The sequence below is a fragment of the Cherax quadricarinatus genome, chromosome 18 (genome assembly GCF_038502225.1).
Source record: "Cherax quadricarinatus isolate ZL_2023a chromosome 18, ASM3850222v1, whole genome shotgun sequence".
NCBI classification, from domain to species: Eukaryota; Metazoa; Arthropoda; class Malacostraca; order Decapoda; family Parastacidae; genus Cherax; species Cherax quadricarinatus.
In genome coordinates this window covers 19,708,981-19,724,625 of record NC_091309.1, presented here as the reverse complement: position 1 = coordinate 19,724,625, position 15,645 = coordinate 19,708,981, and the positions used below count along the sequence as shown (strand labels likewise).

The window sequence follows — 15,645 nt, the reverse complement described above, 5'->3', positions numbered from 1 at the left end:
CGCGGGGGCAATGATCTCCGGAACCACGAACATATACTGCCTAACACCACGCCAACGAACCTGTTTATAAATTGGCTCACTAATTCTTTTCTGACAGTGTGACTTGTCAATGGTCCAAGTCAGACCCAAACGTCATAAGTTCTCTCTCTCTCATGTGCTGGTTATTTGTGTATTCTCCCCTGTTGTTAATTGTACTTATTTACCTGCATTTGTGTTTACCTGCATTTACATGCGTTTGTCTGTTTGCATCCTTTTACCTGTTCATAACGTTAGTTCCGTCAGCCAGGTACTATTGTACAAGCTTCTTAACTGAAGCAGCTAGATAGTAAGGTACGTAGACAGGCATGTAGGAAGGTGTATAGGTAAATATGTGGATAAGTAAATACATAGGTAGGTAGGTAACCTTGAAAAAAAATTTATGTTCCCTAATTTACAGGTAATCCACATCTAAGATCTAACATCTAAGAATCTTTTTTTACGAACCGAGGATCGGAATTCCTAAAAGAGGATTAGAATTCCTCGATGAGAATCAAGATTTCTTAACGAGTATCAGAATTCCTATAATGATGATCTTAACTGCTAAAAGAGGATCAGAATTCTCTAATGACGATCAAACTTTCTTAATGAGGGTAAGAATCCCTTAACAAGAATCAGCACTCCTAGGTTACGTTAGGTTCGTCAGTAAACAGGACAAGTGTTTCCTGAAGGGTGTCTTAGATGATGACTCGCCGTTGGAGCTTTTGGTCATCCGACCGAGGCCTTCTGCTGGCTTACCGGTCCACCCCTTTAAAAATTTTGGTCAGTTATAACCATTTTATAGCTATATATAGTAATCCTTAAAGAGGAACATTAATGAGGATAAGCATTCTTTTATTAGGATCAAAATTCCTAATTACCTCGGAATACCCAGGTGCTGTATGATCCCTTTACGGTTTAGTGCTTCCCCATGATTACATTAATAATAACAATAAATAATAGACTAGTAATAATAGTAATAAACATAATTATATTAATTATCTCGAATCAAACAAGGACAGTCATATTATATATATCTTAAAAGTCCCAATAATGACCATTTAAGGTCTGTCTATTTAACCGGGTGGTAACATCTTAAATGCTCACAATGGAAAATAAACGGAGTGAAATTAAGAGAGGCGATCCACGAGCAGTGGGTCAACGCAGGCAAGTCTAGTCCACAACAACATTCCTCAACGCTGGTAACAATCTCATTAATCCTTGACGTAGATGAGAACTGATAAAAACAAACCACGTATGTCACATGACATGTACACGCGTCTGACACGTCTCTCAACTTGCTGCAGCCACGTATGTCATACATGACGTGCACACACGCTCGTCTCACGTCTCTCACTTCAGCCACTATCTTGTACCTGACACGCAGACGTGTCTAACATGTCTAGCTTGTTGAAATTGAGCAAATGTCTTTACACACTATATGTAATACATAAGAATGTACACAGAAGAATGTAATATAAGAATGCAAGAATATATATATATATATATATATATATATATATATATATATATATTATATATATATATATTCTTTCAACAAACCGGCCGTATCCCACTGAGGCAGGGTGGCCCAAAAAGGAAAACAAAAGTTTCTCTTTTCAAATTAAGTAATTTATACAGGAGAAGGGGTTACTAGCCCCTTGCTCCCGGCATTTTAGTCGCCTCTTACAACGCGCATGGCTTACGGAGGAAAAATTCTGTTCTACTTCCCCATGGAGATAAGAGGAAACAAACAAGAACTAGAAAGAAAATAGCAGAAAACCCAGAGTGGTGTGTATATATATGCTTGTACATGTATGTGTAGTGTGACCTAAATGTAAGTAAAAGTAGCAAGACGTACCTGAAATCTTGCATGTTTATGAGACAGGTAAAAAGACACCAGTAATCCTACCATCATGTAAAACAATTACAGGCTTTCGTTTTACACTCACTTGGCAGGACGGTAGTACCTCCCTGGGCGGTTGCTGTCTACCAACCTACTACCTAGGACATATTATATATATATATATATATATATATATAATGTGTGTGTGTGTGTGTGTGTTATGCCGAATAGGTAAAACTAGTCAATTATCAAGAACTTGTTTAAAATTAAGTCCTTTCTAAAATTTTCTCTTATACGTTTAAAGATATATATTTTTTCATTTATGTTAATGTAAAAATAAATAATTTTGTACCAAAAGAACCTTAGAAAACTTACCTAACCTTATTATAACAAGCGCAATTTAATTTAGCCTAATCCAACTATATTTTAGATAAGTTTACAATAATTTAATAACCAATCACAATTAAATATACTTTTTCGTTAGGATGAGAATACTTTTTGCGAAATTACTGCAAACACAAATTTTCGCTTGCTTTATTCGGCAAGAAAAGCGTGCCTATTCGGCACGCTACACACACACACACACACACACACACACACACACACACACACACACACACACACACACACACACACACACACACACACACACACACACACAAAATCAATGCACCACGCAGAAATATGCTGAGGTATATACAGAGAAAGTTCGCAGTCCCTGGAGGAAATGGTCCCAGATCTGCACATACAAATCACTCCTTTCGAAAGGCGGTGCAACATACTCCCAATTAAATGCAGGGGCGCCATTTGGTACACTAAGAGAAAACAATAAGTGTCTGGGGCCCAAGACTGTTCAACAGCCTCCCACCAGGTATAAGGGGAATTGCCAATAGACCCCTGGTTGCCTTCAAGAGGGAAATGGACAGATACCGAAAGTCAGTATCCGATCAGCCGGGATGTGGTTCGCACGTTGAAGTACGTGCGACCAGCAATAACAGCCTTTTTGATCAGGCCCTGATCCACCTGGAGGCCTGGTCAAGGACTGGGCTGCGGGGGCGTTAAACCTCGAACACCCTCCAGGTAGACTCCAGGTAGATAGCAGGATTCGAAACCACGTTAGGGAAGCCTAACATGGTTCCCTAAGTGACGCTCCGGACCACTCGGCCACAGATGGCTGGTTACAAGTCTTCCCAGCACAGGGGTAATCAGTGAGCCTCAAGCATGGTTTCAAACTACAGTATTTCAATATCCTGTATGTTCTGACCTCACCAGCGACTTTTACATCAATGCATCACGCATAAACAAGCGGAGGTATACACAGGAATACATATATACATATAAAACACTACACTGGCTGCTAGCATTTATCTGTTAGGTTTTAAAGCTTACTGACTGCATATGGATTATTCAGGCTACAATTTACTTATATACTTTAAATAATACTTTAATGTCTAAAGAAGAGATTGAAGTAAATTCTGTGTATATACAATACACATACCCTACCCTGTATATACTGTCAAAAAAAAAAAAAAACATAACAATCACAGTGTGGCAGAATTAACATTAAGTAGTTACTGCGCCCGTTAACTGAAGAACCCTTAACCTGGTATTTGTTTTTTCCACTATAGTTCACTATCAATTAATTGAAGTTACTGTTGAGATGGCTTCCTTATTATACAGCACATTAAAATTATTTACTTAAGTCATGAACCTCATGATCATAGACGATCCGTCAATCAAGGACGTAGAATACGTTCCTGTCTGAATGCTGACCGTAGCTGGTGACGAACGAGTGCCCACAGCAATCGCACACAGAAATCACTCCCTACGAAAGTAAAAGACTGGGCAGGCGATGCAAATTACCCCCAATTAAAAGTAGGGGCGCCATTGGTACACTAAGAGAAAACACCATAAGTGTCCGGGGCCCAAGACTGTTCAACAGCCTCCCATAAAGCATTTGGGAAATTACCAATAAACCCCTGGCTGCCTTCAAGAGAGAGCTGGACAAATACCTAAAGTCAGTGCCGGATCAGACTGCGTGCGGCCAGCAGTAACAGCCTGGTTGATCAGGCCCTGATCCACCGGGAGGCCTGGTCATGGACCGGGCCGCGGGGGCGTTGATACCCGGAATAACCTCCAGTAGGTCAGGTTGGAAATACACTGGCCGGTTAATAATAAAATTTATTTCTTTTTCTGCAGTATACATGTAGTATAATTTACATGTAATAAAATATTGTTAGGCACAAGAGAAAGTCACTAGCATGCGGTGCACCGAGAGTTACTTCAAATCATAGCTCAGCGGCGCGAACATGTGTCCCGTCACTGAGGGAACCGGATTACAACTGCGTGCTCCAGAATACATAACTGGGAAAAGACCTCTTCCGCATCAACATAACTTGTGGACATAATTATCTCATAATCACTAGTGACGAGGTAGTGAGATCTTTTCCGCATCAACATAACATGTGGACATAATTATCCCCTAATCACTAGTGACGAGGTAGTGAGACCTTTTCCGCATCAACATAACATGTGGACATAATTATCCCCTAATCACTAGTGACGAGGTAGTGAGACCTTTTCCGCATCAACATAACATGTGGACATAATTATCCCCTAATCACTAGTGACGAGGTAGTGAGACCTTTTCCGCATCAACATAACATGTGGACTTAATTATCTCCTAATCACTAGTGACCAGGTAGTGTCAAATTTAACTGATTCCTGTGGTGTCGCCTCACACAGTGTCCGTAGTTCAATCCTCGGCCGGATAGTAACATTGGGGGAAGTTTCCTCACACCTGCTGTCCCTGCTCACCTAGCAGTAAGTAGGTACCTCGGTGTTAGCCGACTGCTGTGAGTCCCATCCTGGGACACAAGATGGCAGGACCCCAATGGAAATATGACAGACAGTCCTCGATGAAGCACTGACTTTCTTGGGTTATGGAAACATATGGTATAAAATACCGACACAATGGAAATATAAACACACATGCAGTATAATGTGATCCTTTATTGACAACGTTTCGCACACACAGTGGGCTTTTTCAAGTCAAACAGATCTGTTTGTGACTTGAAAAAGCCCACCGTGTGGGCGAAACGTTGCCAATAAAGGATCACATTATACTGCATACGTGTTTATATTTCCTTTCTTGGGTTATCCTGGATGGCTAGCCCTCCGGCTCAAAAATCCTAACAAATCTTATTTTATCTTATCTTTCTCCTTAAAAAAGTCAGGAAAACACAATACCACCAATTCAAGTGAATATTTGTGACAACTAAACACATCCCTTAGTACACAAATAACCGGGAGGCCCTGTCCACGACCAGGCCTCTCGGTGAATCAGGGCCTGATCAACCAGTCTGTCACTGCTGGCCGCACGCAGTCCAACATAAGAACCACACACCGGCTGATCTACTGTGAATAACTAAAGTGTAATGAACGCTTGTGAATGTTCAGTAATAACCCTCGTGTATACAAACACTGGAGGTTGACTGAGCTGTATATTTCGACCCCCTTCTGGGATCCTCTTCAAGTCTGCTGAGAGGACTTAATATAACCATAACCAGTATACTGTTGATAGATAACAATATAATTGTAACTAGTACACTGTTGTTAAAAACAACCACCAAAAGCTCAAGGGATCATGACATGGTCACTAATTCAGGGTGGAGCCGTGGATGACTGCCGCTCTAGTGAGAATATCTTAGACAGTTCCAATTTACTATGGTCGTGTATTAACCTTAATCTAGACAGGTAAAATCCCATCCCCCGAGACTGAATCGCAGGGGCGATGATCCGGGGAACCATCAACGGGTAAACAACAGATGAGATACCCTGCATCTACGGGCTAAATATGTACAGAGAAACATCAAAGACAAGACTGATCAAGTCTTCCTACCACACATCCACCAGGGTTAAATTGTATAGCATTTCCGCTAGGTCAATCAACCTACCCCAATCTTCCACTTTCCGTCAGCGTTCCTCTTCCTATTCCTCTCTGTCTCTCTAGTCTGAGGTAAGTTAGACTCATAATAACGCTCGACACACTAAACACACTTCTCATGGAACACCTGCGGTCTCTGCTTGTCATGTACACCTCGCACGTCACACTAAGTCGTGGAAACTGGCGCACTGAACCTCTAAGTGGTGGACGCTCTCGTCACAGATGGACACACTCACATGAGAGATGGACGCTCTGATGTCCTAATTAGCATCATGGCTCACAGAAGTGGACACTCACGTCTCATCATGGCTCACAGGACCCTGTCAAGAGATGGATGCTCTCCTCTCCGGGATTACAAGTAGAAGAGAAGGAGGAAGATTTGAGTCTCCTGTACATCATGGCTCACAGAACCTATAATAATATCTTTATTTACTACAAGTACATATACAAGGTATACAGTCCTATCCGACATCAATGATATACTACTATACAGAAAGCCCCTTGTTATGCAGAGCATTTCGGGCAAATTAGGTCAGTTTTGTCCCAAGATGCGACCCACACCAGTCGACTAAAACCCAGGTATCCATTTTACTGATGGGTGAACACAGACAACCCGTGTAAGGAAACACGTTCAATGTTTCCACCCCTTCGCTGGGAATCGAACCCTGACCCTCACCATGTGAAGCGAAAGTTTTTTCCACCTGGCCACGGGACCTCTTGGCTCACATAACAAAACCAACTATATCATCGTGGAATTAGAACTAAGAGAAAACACCATTGAAAACTGTCTTGAGTGTAAAGAAACTGAATTGTCAGGTTCCTTTTGGCGAGAACTGCGTCGTCTGGACCGGGCCGCGGGGGCGTTGATCCCCGGAATAACCTCCAGGTAACCTCCAGGTAACCTCACCATGTGAAGCGAAAGTTTTTTCCACCTGGCCACGGGACCTCTTGGCTCACATAACAAAACCAACTATATCATCGTGGAATTAGAACTTTGAAGTCTTGAGTGTAAAGAAACTGAATTGGGTTCCTTTTGGCGAGAACTGCGTCGTCTGGGGAGGGTTACATCGTTTGGCGAAGGTGGGTCCGTTTGGCGAGGGTGCGTGCGATGTTCCACCCAGCCTGATCACCGTAAATTCCACTAGCTTTGGGTAATATTTACCACCACCATAATATTAACTACAACACACCACGAAGCCCTCATAAGACAGTCGTAAAAAAACACACATTGCACGTAATCTGGCGTAATCAACAGTGGCCCGGTGGCCTGGTGGCTAAAGCTCCCGCTTCACACACGGAGGGCCCGGGTTTGATTCCCGGCGGGTGAAAACATTTCGACAAGTTTCCTTACACCTATTGTCCTGTTCACCTAGCAGCAAATAGGTACCTGGGTGTTAGTCGACTGGTGTGGGTCGCATCCTGGGGGACAAGATTAAGGACCCCAATGGAAATAAGTTACAGTCCTCGATGACGCACTGACTTTCTTGGGTGGCTAACCCTCCGGGGTTAAAAATCCGAACGAAATCTTATCTTAAGTCTTATCTCTAAAGAGTCCCAATAAAAACTAGTCTGTTCTGACATGCCAGAGCTGCAGAGAAGCATATCGTAGCATAACGTGAATTTGGCTCACCCACATGAACCAAGGTTGTGACATTCCGAGTCGTCGTTGCATGTGATGCTCAGACGTCTATGCAGTCATAAATAACAAGTCTTCTCTTATGGATTAATAAGACTTGCAACAGTTAGGTATCTTCAGTCCGAAACGCTTCGCCTACACAGTAAGCTTCATCAGTCGATTTTCGAATAAATGGTTCAGAAAGCCAGCAAGTTGATAAGACACTTGTGCAACATTTGGGAATTTTTATTCTGGAAACGGCTCGCCAGTCATTGGCTTCTAAAGTCCAATGCAGAGAGAAAGGTGGAAGGTGAGGAGTTGAGATAGACGAAGTATTTTTGAGGTGGTCAGTCCCTCAGTTTCGACATTACCCTAACTCCGATAGACTCGGAGAAAGCTACTGACAATATGCCCAAGCACTCGGTCCCCAGGCTCAGACTCCTGGAACTCTGTATTCATTAAGAACTGCGAGAAACCCCTTTCGCGTGTCCTAAATATAATAGGGAGAAGGAGCTTAGATACGGGTGATTCCAGTCACTAAAAACAACGGATATAACTGCACTCCGTAAAGGTGACAGCAAAGCATTACCTAAGAACTATAGACCAATAGCTCTAACGTCCCACATAAAAATCTTTGAAAAAGTTCTAAGAAGAAAGATTGCAAACAACTCGGATTCCCAAAAACTCCACAATCCAGGGCAACATGGGTTCAGGGCAGGTCGCTCCTGCCTCTCACAACTACTGGATCACTATGATATGGTCTTGGATGCACTGGAAGAAAAACAGAATGCAGATGTAATATACACAGACTTTGCAAAAGCCTTTGATAAGTGCGATCATGGTGCAATAGCGCATAAAATGCGTGCTAAAGGAATAACTGGCGAAGTGGGGAGATGGATCTTCAACTTTCTAACCAATCGAACACAAAGAATAGTGGTAAACAGAGTTAAATCGGAAGCTGCCAAAGTGAAAGGCTCTGTCCCACAAGGCACAGTACTCGCCCCCATCCTGTTCCTCATCCTCATATCAGCCATAGACAGAGATGTAATCCACAGCACCGTATCATCCTCTGCAGACGATAATAGGATCTGCATGAGGCTGTCATCTACTGAGAACACGGTTAACTTCCAAGAAGATATAAACCAAATTTTCCAATGGGCAACAGAAAATAATATGATGTTCAATGAAGACAAAGTCCAACTACTCGTTATGGAAAACTGAAAGATATATAATTAGAACTGAGTATACTACAAACTCTGATCTTACAACAGCGAAAAAATAATGTGAGGGACCTGGGAGTGGTAATGTCTGAGGATCTCACTTTCAAGGATCACAACAGTGCCACGATCACAACTGCAAAGAGAATCATAGGATGGATAATGAGAACGTTCAAAGCAAGAGATGCCAAGCCAATGATGAACCTTTTCAGATCACTTGTTCTCTCTAGACCGGAATACTGTTTTACATTAACATTTCCATTTAAAGCAAGTGAAATTGCAGACCTTAGAGAGTGTACAGAGAATCTTTACTGCCCATATCAATCCCATCAAACACCTCAACTACTGGGAACGCTTGGGAGCACTTGACTTGTGCCCGCTGGAACGCAGGCGAGAGTGATAATGTACACTTCGAGAAAATCCCAGGAATGGTCCCGAATCTGTACACAGAAATCACTCCCTACGAAAGTAAAAAACTGGGCAGGCGGTGCAAAATACCAGTGAAAAGTAGGGACGCCACTAGTACACTAAGAGTAAACACCGTAAGTGTCCGGGGCCCAAGACTGTTCAACGGGATCCCACCAACCATAAGGAGAATTACCAATAGGCCCCTGGCTGCCTCCTGGTTGAACAGGCCTGGTCGTGGACCGGGCCGCGGGGGCGCTGACCCCCGGAAGACCTTCCAGGTAGACCCCGGGTAGTCTGGACATTGTGGAATATTTAGCCTTCTGTTATATTATTTAATATTTATAACTCACAACAAAACATGTTGCAAAACAATATTGGTACAATGTTTCGCTGTGTGTAGAAGTCTACACGGAGCGAAACGTTGGATCTTCGTCAGCTAACTGGAGATATTGGTGGGTGCTGCTTGTGCTGGAGGACACACACACACACACACACACACACACACACACACACACACACACACACACGACCTAGTAGCCACTAGCGAAGAGGCGGGGCCAGGAGCTGTGAATCAACCCCTGCAACCACATATAGGCGAGTACATATAGGCAAGTACAAATAGGTGAATACACGTGTACACACACACACACACAGGGCCAGGAGCTAGGGATCGACCCCTGTAACCTCAACTAGGCGAGGACGAAGTACGCAATTTGGATTCTTTGGATGGTAGTAAATAATAAATTACAGAAACACATAACAGGTCCAAGGATTGGCGCCCAACATTTTATCTAAACGAATTAAAACGAACAGAGACGCAATTTTGGGAATTTACTTTGACTATTCAGAAGGTACAACGTAACTATGTAAGAAGTTCTAAACAACGATTTCTCCCTCAAGGTCGTCTGGCTTCTTCCACGACAGTACCAGTTTAGCTGTGGTGGCATCACCCCTCAAGGAAGGTTCCTTGATGTTGGTGAGGGGCTCTTGATTTAGGGAATTGGATCTGTGCTCCAGTTCCCCGAATTAAGCCTGAATGCCTTCCACATCCCCCCCCAGGCGCTGTATAATCCTCCGGGTTTAGCGCTTCCCCCTTGATTATAATAATAATAATAATGTGGTGGCATCAATGCCTCTTTGTGGTGGATCTGTGATCAGAGGCACTGTAGCGGCATCAGTGTCATTTGTGGTGGATCACATGCAATGTGGCTGGTATTGATTGACGGCTGGCATCAAGGACCCCAATGGAAATAAGTAACTGACTTTTTATGGTTATTCTAGGTAATTTACATATGTTGCTATGCAAAACAACCACAGGAGTTAAATGATAACTCTACGCCTTTCATGTTGCAATATCTTCAGTTTGCAATGCTGCAGAAATGAGTAGGAAGTCCAGGTAGATTCGTTCTAGGGAAAGAATCTAGAGTCGTTCCCTCGAATGAATCTACCTGGACTTCCAATTTATTTCTGTAACACTGCAAGCTCCTGAAGATGTATTGATTGCAACACGACGGGCCTAAAACAATCATTCAACTCTCCCTGTGGTTGCTTTGCATCTAACAACGCTTGTTCGCGATTACTGCATATGTTACTATATATGATATAATTGTACTTATGTGGACCTGTACCCAAATAAACTTATTACAGTGTATTCACAAACACAGTGGCAGGAGCACCTTAACACTGGCACTCTTCAACCACTAGCCATCTTCCTACCATAAAACATCCTTGCCCACATATCTGAAGTATTTCTCAAAATTAATCATAAATCTGCAAGTAATCCATTTAAATATAAACCACCAGCTGTATGCTCATGCCAATATACATACAATAAACATACATTACAAACACGCATTAAAACAAACACGTCAGAGTACCAAATGAGAATTTTCCCCCCACACAGATACATGTAGTTTAGTTTCTTCTGATGACTGTGTATAACAGAGCGTCACTAAGGTTATATGTTAAGTTCTGTAAGGTTTATCAAGAGAGCTCCTCGTAAGTTCACTTACCCCGTGTGGTGATCCCGTGACGTTATTTCGGCAGTAAATGCTACAACTGTAGTTAAACCTGATCCATGAACAAACGTCGCGAGTCACAGGTAGCCACCTAGTCGCACCTCCCTACACAGCCTCATCAGATGCATACCAACCTGAGCGTAGTAGTCAGAGAAGCACAAATACACTTCGGGATGGCTACAACCCTCTCCTGCGCTCATCCACGGTTTCCACACTAATCACCGTGACAGTAGTAAAAAATTCTGCACTTGTATCTGATTTCGAGGCGAGTACTAGTGAGCTTGTCAACCGCTATTTGCTCCGTCACAATCCGCCTCGCCAACGAGACGTCGTGCACACCTCCCTTCCCAAGACCGACTGACACACCGCGGGACGCGGGGCAAGTGGGCAACGGCAGAGGGCGGAGCTAATGCTGACGTAACTGTGACGTCATAAAAACAAGATCCCGTAAAGGCTACTGGAAGCTGGGTTGAAGGACAGGCAGGATCCCAGAGCTGCTACTGCTGTTAATGCTGCGGGCCTTCCTGCCTGCCTGCCTGCTTCCTTGCCTCTAGTGCCTGCCAGGCTACACAGTGCTGCCCACCCGTACCATACCAACAGCGACCATAAGTGGGTGATGATGTTGACTAAGATGACTAACATCACGTGGCAGCATGTCCTGAAGGAACAGGTTCTTGCGACACACGCACCCTGGCTCACCTCAATAGCTTTTCCTGAATTCTTCCATGAGTGCCCCGTTGCCTTTCCCCGCCATGCTGTGATCCGGCATCCAGACCTTGCGCTCCAACGAAAAAAAATAAGAATAAATTCACCATCACGACGTTTCCCCGTGGCGCTAAGCAACACACATTCCTCAGCTTTTTCTTAACTGCACTTAATTTGAGAATATCAGATCTTCGCCAAAACAGACTTCGAAAAGGCACAAAAAATGAAAGTGAAACTATTGACGTGTTAAGTCGGGTATTCAGAGCAAGGCCGTCCAGAGCGTGAGGCGAACCCACCCACCCATCATGTTTATGTTGGAGCCCTTGATGAACTCATCCTGGCCAGTCTGTCCTCAGGAATGACTCGAAAATGGGAAGATGCGTCTTTTTTATTATTATAGCAGACCCCAAGAGTCAACAAAGTAACATCAGTAACCTCTACAGTGTAAAGTTCTGGTCCTTAAAGGCAGTTATTGATCAGCTCTTTTTCCCTTTATCATGTGTAACAGACAGATCATAGCACTGTGTCATCCTTAGCAGAGGATACTAGAATATGTATGAGAGTGATGGCCATCGAGAAGATGGCAAACATCCAGGCTGATGTAAATCAGGGAGGTAACCATGCCCGAATATTTTTTATTCAAGGAGCAACACAACTAAGTCTGGCTACGAGAGTAGTTTTGGTCTCGCGAGTAGCAGGAATCTTTTCAAGCTTCCAGCACTCCTTGTAGTGAATGAACCATACGAATACAGGGCGTTACATAAATGTCATAATGACAATATAAATGCAAGGAAAAAGAATGGACTGGATGAATAAAAAACGAAGGATGATACTCTTCAATGCACTTCAACTCTCTGGACTGCAGGCGAGACTGAAGATCTGAAAAATGTACAACTTTCAATACTCGCATCAAATACCTAAATTACTGGGAATTCCTAAAAAAAAAAAAAAAATTGTATTCTCTAGAATACAGGATGCTGAAGGGTCTATGCTAAAGAAGAATGCAGATAAAACACACGAACAGTTCAAGAAATTTAATGAGAAAAGTTTTCGCCACAAATAGCTTATTTAGCTTTAATACAGAGACAACTAAAAAAAAGTGCATATAAGCCGTTAGAGGGTAGAGCAGTAAAGGTAGCAGTAGTAATAGTACCTTCACTACCTGTATCCCCTCTCAGCTTGCCACCGGACACCCTCTTAAAAATAATCTTTTCTAAGTTGTCTCTATATTACGACTGAAGGCGGTTTAGTGCATGCCAACGTGACCACCACATTGATGATATATATCTTGGATGAGCTTGTAGCCAAACATTTCCTCAGTGTCTTGAACAGTTGGTATCACCATACCTCTACACGTGGTAGGATCTTCCTGGATGATTGCTATCACGCGGTAGGATCTCATTGGATGACTGCTGTCTAACAGACGGTATAATCTCCCTGGATGCTTTGTTTACCAGACGGTAGGATCTCCCACGACGACTGTTGTCTACCAGACGAAAGGATTCCTCACGATGACTGCTGTCTACCAGACGAAAGGATCTCCCACGATGACTATCAGACGGTATGATCTCCCAGGATGACTGCTGTCTACCGGACGACAGGATCTCCCACGATGCCTGCTGTCTACCAGACAGTAGGACCTTCCAGGATGACTGCTATCAAGACAGTAGGATCTCCCACGAAGACTGCTGTCTACCATACGGTAGGATCTCCCAGGATGACTGCTTTCTGCCAAACGGTAGAATCTCATTGGACTGTTATTGACCAACTATCTTAAACACTTCCGGCCCTTATGAACCAGGCTCCAGTATCACCGTAGATCGGCATCAACCAATATACTTTTTTCTTGCAGGTGATTTACGTGTTAGCGGTTTGGAGGGCTCTTCTACCCCCGGCACCAAGCACAAGCATCTTGCCTGTCTACAGCTGTCATCCAGGGGCACGAAGAAGGGGGGGAGGGTGCGAGAATCCTAATGACGTAACTTGAATGCCGACCTACAAACTCAAATAGGTATAAATTTTTAACTCTCGGAAACAACAGCAACAGTCTGGTTGATCAGGTAAGCTTGGCCCAGGGCTGGACTACGGGAGTAGGAAAACTCGCGAAACCCGTCAAAGATTTATCAAGGGTATAAAGGAGTGAGGAAGTGGGAAGACTAAGACAAATATCGACAACGTAGTATTCATACGTATTAAAGCAGATATATAGTCCTAAATTCAATATTTTCTTTCAAAAAAAATCAGGTTTAGTGCATACCAACGTGACCACCATCTACTGGCTGTTGTGTACGACACGAGAGGCCTATAACGGCCTACCCGCCCGTCTACCAGCACGGTGTGCTTCCCATCTCACTACCTGGAGGGCATTCCGGGGATCAACGCCCCCGCGGCCCGGTCCATGACCAGGCCTCCCGGTGGATTAGGGCCTGATCAACGAGGCTGTTACTGCTGGCCGCAGGCAATCAAACGTGCGAACAACAGCCCGGCTGATCCGGCAGTCTCTTTAGGTATCTGTCCAGCTTCCTCTTGAAGACAACCAGGGGTCTACCGGTAATGCCCCTTATTGCTGGTGGGAGGCTGTTGAACAGTCTTGGGCCCCGGACACTTATTGCGTTTTCTCTTAGTGTACCAGTGACGCCCCTACTTTTCACTGGGGGTATGTTGCATCGCCTGCCAAGTCTTTTGCTTTCGTATGGAGTGATTGCTGTGTGCATATTAGGGACCAGTCCTTCCAGAATCTTCCAGGTGTAGATTATGATATATCTCTCTCGCCTGCGCTCTAGTGAGTACAAGTCAAGTGCTTCCAGGCGCTCCCAGTAGTTAAGGTGTTTAATGGAACTTTCATTATTTTTCAATATCTTTGTAATAAGTAATAATCATACCTTTGGTGATATATATTGATGATATATCTTTGATGAATTTCTAAAGTTTTTCTACTCCCTGAGCCCGGCCCTGGGCACCAGTACCCACCTCATCCACCAGCACCACCACCCACCAGCACCACCAACCACCAGCACCACAACCCACCACCACCACAACCCCTACACTGCTGCAGCCACAATGAGAAGCTTGATTAATGCTTGGGTGTGTGTTGTTGTTGTTGTGAGCAGTGCTGGGATAGCACGGTTAACAGTTCTCAGGCAGCTACTGCAACAACCACCACCACCTACCTGGTACCACTACCATCTACCCACAGCCACCACTTACTGCACCTACCACCACCACCACCTACCTGGTACCACTACCATCTACCCACAGCCACCACTTACTGCACCTATCACCACCACCTACCTGGTACCACGACCATCTACCCACAGCCACCACTTACTGCACCTACCACCACCACCTACCTGGTACCACTACCATCTACCCACAGCCACCACTTACTGCACCTACCACCACCACCTACCTGGTACCACTACCATCTACCCACAGCCACCACTTACTGCACCTACCACCACCACCTACCTGGTACCACTACCATCTACCCACAGCCACCACTTACTGCACCTATCACCACCACCTACCTGGTACCACTACCATCTACCCACAGCCACCACTTACTGCACCTACCACCACCACCTACCTGGTACCACTACCATCTACCCACAGCCACCACTTACTGCACCTATCACCACCACCTACCTGGTACCACTACCATCTACCCACAGCCACCACTTACTGCACCTATCACCACCTACCTGGTACCACTACCATCTACCCACAGCCACCACTTACTGCACCTATCACCACCTACCTGGTACCACTAACATCTACCCACAGCCACCACTTACTGCACCTATCACCACCTACCTGGTACCACTAACATCTACCCACAGCCACCACTTACTGCACCTATCACCACCTACCTGGTA

The 15,645-nt window shown here is 44.2% G+C and overlaps 1 protein-coding gene across 5 annotated transcripts in view; it reads right to left on the bottom strand.

Moving 5' to 3' along the window:
- LOC128689428 (uro-adherence factor A) overlaps positions 1-15,645 on the bottom strand; it is an 828,046-nt gene that overhangs the window by 233,751 nt on the left and 578,650 nt on the right. For 2 of the 5 annotated variants that reach the window (XM_053777698.2, XM_053777703.2), the window contains exon 1: positions 11,060-11,513. The exons of 1 other annotated variant lie outside the window; for it this stretch is intronic. The gene's annotated coding sequence lies outside the window, so the exon portion shown is untranslated. Of the gene's footprint in view, positions 1-11,059; positions 11,514-15,645 lie in introns of those variants that run through there. 2 more of the 5 variants (XM_053777702.2, XM_053777714.2) reach the window with 2 other exon arrangements.